Below are 9,669 nucleotides of genomic sequence, written 5' to 3' on the forward strand. Positions count from 1 at the left end.
TGATTTATCAATTTTCTTAACTAAATAGTTATTTTCTTATACTCTTGGGGGAAATAAAAGGATCCTTAGGTCTGATTTAGCCAGGTATCAATGAGCAGAACTATCAAACATTTGGTCACTGATGACTGTACTAGTTACTCAATTTAATTGCGCCATTTTAATGTATGTGGTGTTGTACCCTCCTACTACTTTACCGAACTAAAGGAATGATTCCACCAGTTGCTGGAGTACTGCAGGGTGACAGCCTAACTCAGTCCATTTGGGCTGCTGTAACAAAATTACCATATGTTGGATGGCTTATAAGCAACAAACATTTACTTCTCACAGTTCTGGGTGCTGGGAAATAAAAGCAAAGACCTTGGCACCAGCAGATTCAGTGTGGTGGCTGGTGAAAGTCCATTTCTTGGTTTATAGATGGTGCTGTGTCCTTATGTAGTGGAAGAGAGAAACTAGCTCTCTGGGGTCTCCTTTACAAGAGGACAAATCCCAATCATGAGACCTCCGTCCTTATGACCTGATCACCTCCCAAAGGCTCCACCTCCTAAAATCACCACTAAAATCACCACAGGTAGAATTTTGACATAGGAATTTGCGGGGAGTGTCTTTAAATATTCAGATGACAGGACAGCCTCATGTGGCAATTCTCTGGGAGTTGCCTTCAGCCAGAGAGAGCCACTTTTCCTGGGGTAATGCTTCCTTCTGAAATCTGTTACTGCTTGGTGTGAGAGTATATAAACCTGGCTCCATGTCCCCACATGGGGCAGCTCTGAAGGGCCGTTCTTGCTTTATAACCCCTCGTGGGAATGGAGGAGGGCTTGTGTGACCTCACTGTAGTCCAGTGTCTTCCTCAGCCTGATTTTATTTCCTCCTGTTATCCTTCAAGAAGACAGCCCAGTAAGCTCACTGTACTCAAATCCACTTAAGAGTCTGCATAACAGGAAATTTTGTTGTAGACAGTGCTAGGTATGGGTCCAGAAAGAAGATGTGAAGGAATTTTGGAACCATCAACAGCCAGGGGCTGGCAAGGAGAATCCCTGGTAGTTGGCTTGGGTATGAATAGACAGTAGCCCAAGGTAGGAATGTTGTTGCTCAAACTTTAACTGGTGGTGAACTGAATATTCCACTTGGGAACACATTTAGTATCTGTGAGATATTGAGGAGGTAAAGTAATTGAAAAGTAAATACTTGTTGATGGGGGTCATTAATGTTCTGAAAAAAGATAATAAAAGATGGCAGGTGAAAAGTCATCAATTAAAAGCTCAGAGTAAAAGCCAGTGGACCTTCTGGGGTCCTATAAATAGGTCACGGCATTCCTGTAGCTTTAGGTGAGGAAAAGTTGAGAGTCAGGTCCAGAACTTAACCATAAGCATAAAAAAGTTTCAACAAACTTTACATTTTAAGCCTAGACAGCTCTGTAATCGTCAGGGAAGAACCTTGATTAGGGAAGAAAAGAACTCTCTACATGTGATAAGGATATTTAGGTTTATTCACCAGAAAGTCTTTAAATCCATATCACTTTAAGTCTCTGAGAAAGCAGAAGTGGCCCACTCTTTTTTGGTAAGCCTAGTGCTCTTTGACAATGATAGAAGCTTAACAGTGATAGAGTTTGTTGCAACAAGGCATCATTAATCTTACAAGATCTGTTACATCTATTCTCCTGGCCAGTGGACCAATAACATGGTGTGTCCTCCTTATAATCCCATCTCAAGACATTTATGAGAGTACATGGACTTCAAGATAATGAGAACCTGGCTAAAGACCATGTACTGAGCCAGCAGCATTGTTATTGTAGATGTTATTTATCAAGTTAAGAGTAACCAGGATTGTTGCAGTATAGTAGAGAATGGGAACTAGTCATGTTTTCTTGAGGTACCTCTGAATTGAAAACTCTTTTGAGCTGAGGTGGTCCATGTTGACTTAGTCCCATCTCCTATGACCACCTTTCTTTTGTGCAGAGGGGCTAGGATGTCAGAAATTGTACCCAGGAGTCACGAGACCACTGCTATGTCTGTATCATCTATGCTGTATTGACTAAAACTGATGCTTCTTGAAATCTTGTCATCAGCTTATTTTAAGTCTCAACTTTAGCTGATATTTGATCGAAGTAGGCATTGTAGTGCTTCAATCCAGAAATGATTGAGAGAATAATTTTTAAGCATTTTGTGTGATTACTTTGGTAATTTGATTGAAGTTAGGAATTCTTTCCATCAAAAATTTCAAATGCACAGAGGCACACAAAATATGTGCCATTTCAAGGTTATAAATGGACATCAAGTAAAAATTCTTGATTTAAGGTGAAGAGCTTTTAACATATCTAATTTCTCAAATTCATTTTTGATCTTCTGAAAGCTTATTTGTAGAGTATCAGAGGTACGCTGGACTAGACATTTTTGGGCTTGGGCTGATATTCTTTTGTTTGGAGGAAGTGTTTGATAATGTCATTATACTACTACCAGGAAAGATAATTATTTAATTGGACAATAAGATAATATGATAAGTATAATTTTCCAGAAAGCTAAGAATATTCCATTCCATTTAAGGTTTGTTTCCCACACCAACTTTTACATTTGAATGAGGGCTAATAAGAGAATAAAAATGAAATATGATGAGAATTTTTAGCAGTCTGTTGAAAAGAGAAGCATTTGTCATATTGAATTACCAGTTCTTGATTTTTATTATTTTAAGACCCCCAAAGCATTATAGTTCACTAACTTGTGCCTTGAAAATACACTCATTGTAGTAAATTTTTCATTGTAACAACATTTTGTAAAAGAACTTGACCTCTATCATTATATGATATCTTTTCTTAATAATCTAACAAACATTGACTTCCTGGTGTGAAATGAACCAATTAAAGTCATTTTAAAAATGCATAAGCTTTTCTAGGTTGCTTTCAATTTTAAGTAAAAGCAGTATATAATACCCTGCAGCTTAGTTTTTCTATTTGAAAATGCAGCTAATCTCAGCACTATTTTGTTCTCTATCACATATCCCAACTGAATTGATATTTCAGCTCTTGTATGATCTTCCTCTCTAAGTTGGTTTACTGAAGGGATAAGTCATTCTGAAGAAGTCCATCTTCCAGTCAACTTGAAAAGCTCTGAATCAAACTTATAGATGGTATTTATTCTTTTCTGTTACAAAAGTGGGGAAACATAAGCAGCAGTAAAGCAAGTATTCATCTTTAGCTTGATGGGCATAATGTGAAAAAAGATTCCAGCTTCAGTATATCTCAGAGATAGAAATGGAGCTTGAAAATAAAAATATCCTTAAAAAACCTGGAAAAAATATATCTGAAAAAGAAGAGTCTGTTGATCAGCTTGACCCAGTAGTCAAACTTTGCTCTTGGAAGGGACCCAAGGATTTTTACTGGAGGGTGCTTCCTTTGGCAGCACATATGTAAAAGTTGGAATGATGCAGAGAAGTTTAGCATGGCCCTTGTTTAAAGATGATGTACAGATTCCTGGATTGTTCCATTTAACCAAAAAAATGTTTCTTTTTACTATGGCAATCAAACTATGAAGGCCACTTACCTTTAAGACTCTGCACAGTTCTGGGAAACTTGATGTTGTTAAATATCAAAAGCCTAGGTGTCTAATTGTGTCATTTTTTCCACCAACAATGTATTGGTAGAGAGACAGAATGATGACTATCAGCCACACCCAATTCTAGGCAGGTGGTTTTCTGGTTCTGCTTACTTCCTGGAGCTGAAAGTAAAAAAAGGACTCGTCACATGGTCTAGCCAAGGAGGTAAGGTCAGCGTAGTTGTTGGATTTGGATATTGAAAAATTCAGAATCAAAGTAACACACGATTGTCTGTCTATATCAGCTTCTACAGTGTTTGAAAAAAGCAAGTGCGGTATTTTCCTGAAATTAGAAGGTCCTATGATTCATTTCTGAAGACATAGCAAAGAGAAGTTCAGCTGAACTGCCCTGCCTGGCAAAGAGTCCCTGAGGAGCCGGCAGCAGAGGCAAGCTTTGCCTTTATTTGCATGCTTCAGTTACCGTGTATACTGGGTCACCTATGGACGTCTCACACCCATGAACCTCATGTTTAACTTATAGTGAACCTGTGTCTTGTGAAGCAGCTAGGATTGGAAGGACTCATCTGCAAATATAGGAAATATAAGTTTACTATGCTGGATATAGGAGATATGTATATATGCTACTTCCTGATAGGAATTAAAACATTGGTGGAAAAGACAGAACCATTTCTCCTCCTTCACGGTAGTGTAGTGCACAACAGCCACAGGAGTGTGAAGTTTGCAGGAAGTCTTTGGCAGAAGCTAACTGTAAGCAGCAGCATTGCAGAAAGGATGCTTGGCAGAAGGACCTGGGTGAGACAGTATTACTTAAGAAAGTTACATTATTGAGTATAAGCTGTGAGACTTAAATGGATGAGGTAAATTGAGAAACAGTAATGGTACCTTGCAGAAGTGAAGGTAGAGAGCCCGATGTGTCTTGCAGGAACTTCAGCATCCAGTGAAAGCAATAGAAGTGTCCAGCTGTGGGGATGGTGGTAACTGGGGAGTATGGTATGTTACAGTCTGAAAAGCAGAGGTCAACTGAAGCAGAAATTAGGTTGGGGTGACTATACGGTACCACTACAACCAACAGTGAAGGTTCCGTGGTAGACTTGACTTTGTGAGAATATGTTAATGTGTCTGTGGCATGAAGTCCACAATATCCTACTTCTGGCTGCTTCCCCTTTTCAGCTGAATCCTTCATAAATTAAAAAAAAATACAATGACCCTGTTATTCTTAATATTCTATTAAGAAGAATGCTGTTTAGACTGTGCATATACTGTGGTATGAAGACTTATGTGCCTTCCAAATTCATAGGTTGAAATTTTAACTCCCCAAAATGATGATGGTATTAAGAGATGGGTCATTTGGAAAGTGCTTAAGTCATGAGGGTGAAGTCCTCACTAATGGAAGTAGTTTCTTTATAAAAGAGAATCCAGTAGGATCCAGCCCCCTTTCACCATGTGAGGACATAGTGGGAAGATACCATCTATGAACCAGAAAGTGGGACCTCCCTAGATATTGTATCTGCTAATGACCTGATGTTGGACTTCCAGGAACCAGAACTATGAGAAGTAATTTTCTGTTATTTGTAAGCCACACAGTTTATGATATTTTGTTATAGCAGCTCAAACGGACTAAGGCAACATAAAAGAGCCCTCAGATGTTTAAAAAAAAAAAAAAGTTGAACTGGATTAGATGGTTTTCTTAAAGGATGTGGCAACAGATCTCTGTGTCTGACTAAAAATGGTCTGTTCCCTGTTTTCTAAGAAGTTACATTTTTTTCCTGATTAAGTAGGAGACATTGTTCATCATTTACAGAAACATGGTGTGTAAGTGAAAAAAAAAACAACAAGCAAAACAAAAGTGTCAGCTTTTAACTTTAAACTTTTGAGAATGCTCTACTATGTGCTATAAATTTTAACTTTTATTGGATATCTACATCATTAGGAAGCACTGAATATGTACATTTTAAGCAAAACTACCAATGATCATAAAATATATTAGTGTCCATATTTCATATTTGAGAAAACAAATATTAGAAGACATTAAGTAAGTTGAATGCAGAAAAATATATATGGTAATTTGGTTCTACATAGTTACACTATACACACACACACATATGAATTCTCATAATTGTCTCAAATTTTCACTTTGCTTTGATAGCAAAAATCTGGCTTAGCTCAGTTTGCACCTGGCTTTATTTTTTCATTAACTCACCATTTGGACTTAGCTAAGCCATGTTAGCTGTCAATGATGAGAAAAGAGCTTTATGTGAATTATTCATTAGGATGAGTGAGGAAACATTCTACTGAAACAGTGCTTTTGCTACCTAATATGGTATTTCATGGAAGCTGTCTATCTACACAGGTATTTGTTCAATCTGACTATAGGTACTTTCATTAAAGAGCTTCCTAAAAAATAAAATTAACTCACTTATTTATATTTTAAAATCCTCTTTATATATATATATTTTTAAAGATTTTATTTATTTATTTGACAGAGAGAGATCACAAGTAGGCAGAGAGGCAGGCAGAGAGAGAGGGGGGGGGGGAGCAGGCTCCCTGCTGAGCAGAGAGCCTGATGTGGGGCTCGATCCCAGGAACCTGAGATCACGACCTGAGCCGAAGGCAGAGGCTCAACCCATTACTTTATTGAAAAAATTGTCCTGCAGTTGTATCACTTTGTGGTGGCAACAGTTTGCTTTAATCTTCTAGTGTAAAACTGGTTAAGACATTTGTTGGTGCTTGTGATTGTGTCTTGTAAGATGAGTAATATCTAATATGACCACATTTATTCATTTGCCTTGTCAGCTGTTATAATTTCATAATTTTATTTATATCTCTTTCCTTTTTTCCTCTTTTAAATTCATGTGTACACATTATTTTTCACATTTAATTTAATTTTAAATTAGCTATTGGAATGTCTTTTATAAGGGTCAGTAAGTAACGTCCATAATCAAGTTCTTCAGCTAGTTGGAAAGATCACCATTCTTGTTCTTAATATATCTCATTACAAAGTCTGTGACTTTACAACACACTCTAGACATTTTGAATTTTTATCCTGTCTTTCTTTAAATGCTGTCTTCTTTACTCTAACCACAGTTACTCAACTTTAGTACTATTAGTGTTGATAGAGACTGTCCTGCATATTGTAGGCTGTTGACCTCTACCCTAGAGATACCAGTAGCCCTTTCTCCCCCCTCAAAGCTATGGCAACCATGTCTATAGACTTTAATAAGTGTCCTCTAGTTGGCAACCTCTGCTGCTCCACAGTTGAGAACTAGGGTCTCAGTGATCTTGATTATGAAGTATTTATCTCCTTATCTAATTCAATAGATAATGTATTCTTATACTTGTGATTCTTCCAAAATCTGCATTTTATTTTCAATTTAAAAACCAGCATTGTAATTTTATAATTAATTTTACCTATTACATATTATGAATGAGATTGTAATTATAGTATTTCCCAAGGAATTATATCATTAGATGAGATTCATTCTAAAACATTAAAAGTGTCAAAAAGGCCTTTGAAAAGAAAGTATTTATAGAATAATACATTGTGTCAGTTATGCAGTGAAGTAAATAAAACAGGTACTATGCTAGGCCCTTATATACAAAGCAAAAACAAACAAGGTTAACAATCTAGCTAAGATTATTTAATGAGTAACTTTAAATATCAACATAAGGAAAGTATAGCAAGGAATGTGACCACATATTAATTACAGCTAACCTAAGTGGGCCAAGAAAGTGTTCCCAGAGAGTTGCTGCATGACCTGAGGTTTAGTGGGTGAAAATAACCTGGCATCCAAAGTCATGAGCCTTTGAGTAGGGAAAGACAATGCCTGACAATGATGATGATGAGGGTAACGTATTTGTTACTGGGTTTGCGCTGGGAAGTTTGCCAAGCACTTAGGCATCAGATCTAATCTTTAGTACTTTCTAGTTCTTTCTTTCTTTTTTTTTTTTTTTTAAGATTTTTATTTATTTATTCAACAGACAGAAATCACAAGTAGGCAGAGAGGCAGGCAGAGAGAGAGGAGAAAGCAGGCTCCCCACTGAGCAGAGAGCCCAATGCAGGGCTTGATCCCAGGACCCTGGGATCATGACCTGAACCGAAGGCAGAGGCTTAACCTACTGAGCCACCAAGGTTCCCCTCTAGTTACTTTCTAATTAGATCTAATCATCAATGACTCTTTGAAGTAACTTTTATTATGTCATTTTAGACATACAGATCATGTGATAAGGGTAGGAAAATAACTTGCGGGTGTTCTTACAGATGCAGTTGTTTAGTTACATGTGAAGCCCAGATCTGATAGCCTCCTGAGTCAGGGTCCTTAAACATTACACTATTTTATTTCTCTATATGATATCACTTCATAAAATAGAATAAATTTATGGTATCTGGAGCAAAGAAGAGGGTTGAAAGGAGGGTCTGAGGACCTATGGGATGAAAAGATTAAGCATAGCCTTGTGAGGTAATCAGGGAACAGAGATTGGACATTATCTTAAATGCCATGGACTACTAAAAAGTTTTAATGGAGCCAATGTGATTAGATTAACATTTTCGAAGGTGCTTTTTGTCTGAAGAAAGGCATACTGATTGGAGGGGTAGCAGAGATCCAGGTGGCAGATGAATGTGAGGTACTTGGATGAGGAAGTGGCTCTTTTGGATACACTCAAAATATAGTTGGGACATTGAGTTGGAAGGTATTGCAGATTGGCTTTCTCAGGAGACTGACTCAGGTGGCAAGGAACTTTCAGGAAGAGGATTAGTGAGTCAGTGCTGTTGAGAATAAATAACATCTGTGGGGGCATAGAAAGGAGTGGATTGAGCAGAGGGTCAAGTTAAACTGCAGTTCAGCATCAAGACATGATTTAGCTCCAGCTGAGCTGAGCGTTCAGAGTTGTTCTGGGCAGGATCAACTCTGGATCAATGTGGTTGGCCTTTCTGTATCTGCGTGGAGTAGTTATTAGGTAGCAGGCTGGCCCCAGGAAGGTGGTGAGCATGGGGATATCTCTTCATCTGAGAGCAGTCCTTGAGGAGAACTGACCTCTAGGGACTGTCGGCATGCAGCTTTTCTAGGTTCTAGATCCTTCGGTACTGAAGATCAAATTGTGTGGTGCATTACAATATCCGGAGTAGAAGAATCTCTGAAAAGGTTGGAAGGTGAAGGTAAAGAGATGTTAAGATTATGTCCTGCTTAATGGATTCAGCAATACAGGGAATGGCCTTTCTAAATGCTAAGATAATCATTAAGAACAGTCTGGTATGTGGGGAAAGGTGGCCAGTTTGATTTTGGATAGATGTGAAATTAGGTACGTCTAGGTGTCTGAATGAAAAATTCCAGTACTTACTCAGATACATGTATCTGAAGTTTAGGAAAAGGATATGATAAAGATTTGAGATTCATCAATATGCAGATACAATTGTCCATATGGAATGAATAAAATTACCCAGGGAGAGTGTTTAGAGTGAGAAAAGTTTGTCCAAAAAAGCAAACTTAGCACAACTGTATTTGGTGTTACTTTTAAATCAAGGAGATATTTAAAATCCTGTCTTCATTTACTCACATGTTCTATTCACAGTTATAAGAGAAAAGAGAATACCATGTCTCAAAAATACAGAATTCTCTAAAAAAGGATACTCAATAAATTAAAAAAAACCACAAAACAGAAACATGAGGCAAAGGAATAGTGTGGAAGGGAAGAGCACGTTGTCCTGGGTGATCGTGCAGGACAGTTCTGGTGTGCACTGAAAGAGCAGAGCAGCGTCTTACTGGTTGCTATAAGCACAGACCTTCAGAGTAGATTCTTGGGTTTGGGATCTTGATTCTCTTGATTCTCTGAGTATCATGAGTGAGTTTTCTGTTGCATATTTTTCTAAATGCTTGGTCTGTTTCATCTCCTTTTTAATTTTTATTTCTTTATTTTTATTTTTATTTTTTCAGTGTTCCAAGATTCATTGTTTATGCACCACACTCAGTGCTCCATGCAATACATGCCCTCCTTAATACCCACCACCAGGCTCACCCAACCCCCCAGCCTCCTCCCCTCCAAAATCCTCAGTTTGTTTTTCAGAGTCCACAGTCTCTCATGGTTCATCTCCCCCTCCGATTTCCCCCAATTCATGTTTCCTTTCCTT

The 9,669-nt window shown here is 37.8% G+C and overlaps 1 non-coding gene across 1 annotated transcript; it reads left to right on the forward strand.

The window, feature by feature from the left end:
* Nucleotides 1–3,376: 3,376 nt before the first annotated feature.
* On the forward strand, nucleotides 3,377–3,483 carry LOC122917890. Its single transcript, XR_006386513.1, has one exon. It is a non-coding gene; the product is annotated as a U6 spliceosomal RNA (small nuclear RNA).
* The last annotated feature ends 6,186 nt before the right edge of the window (nucleotides 3,484–9,669 follow it).

This window comes from Neovison vison, chromosome 9, assembly GCF_020171115.1.
Source record: "Neovison vison isolate M4711 chromosome 9, ASM_NN_V1, whole genome shotgun sequence".
NCBI lineage: Eukaryota > Metazoa > Chordata > Mammalia > Carnivora > Mustelidae > Neogale > Neogale vison.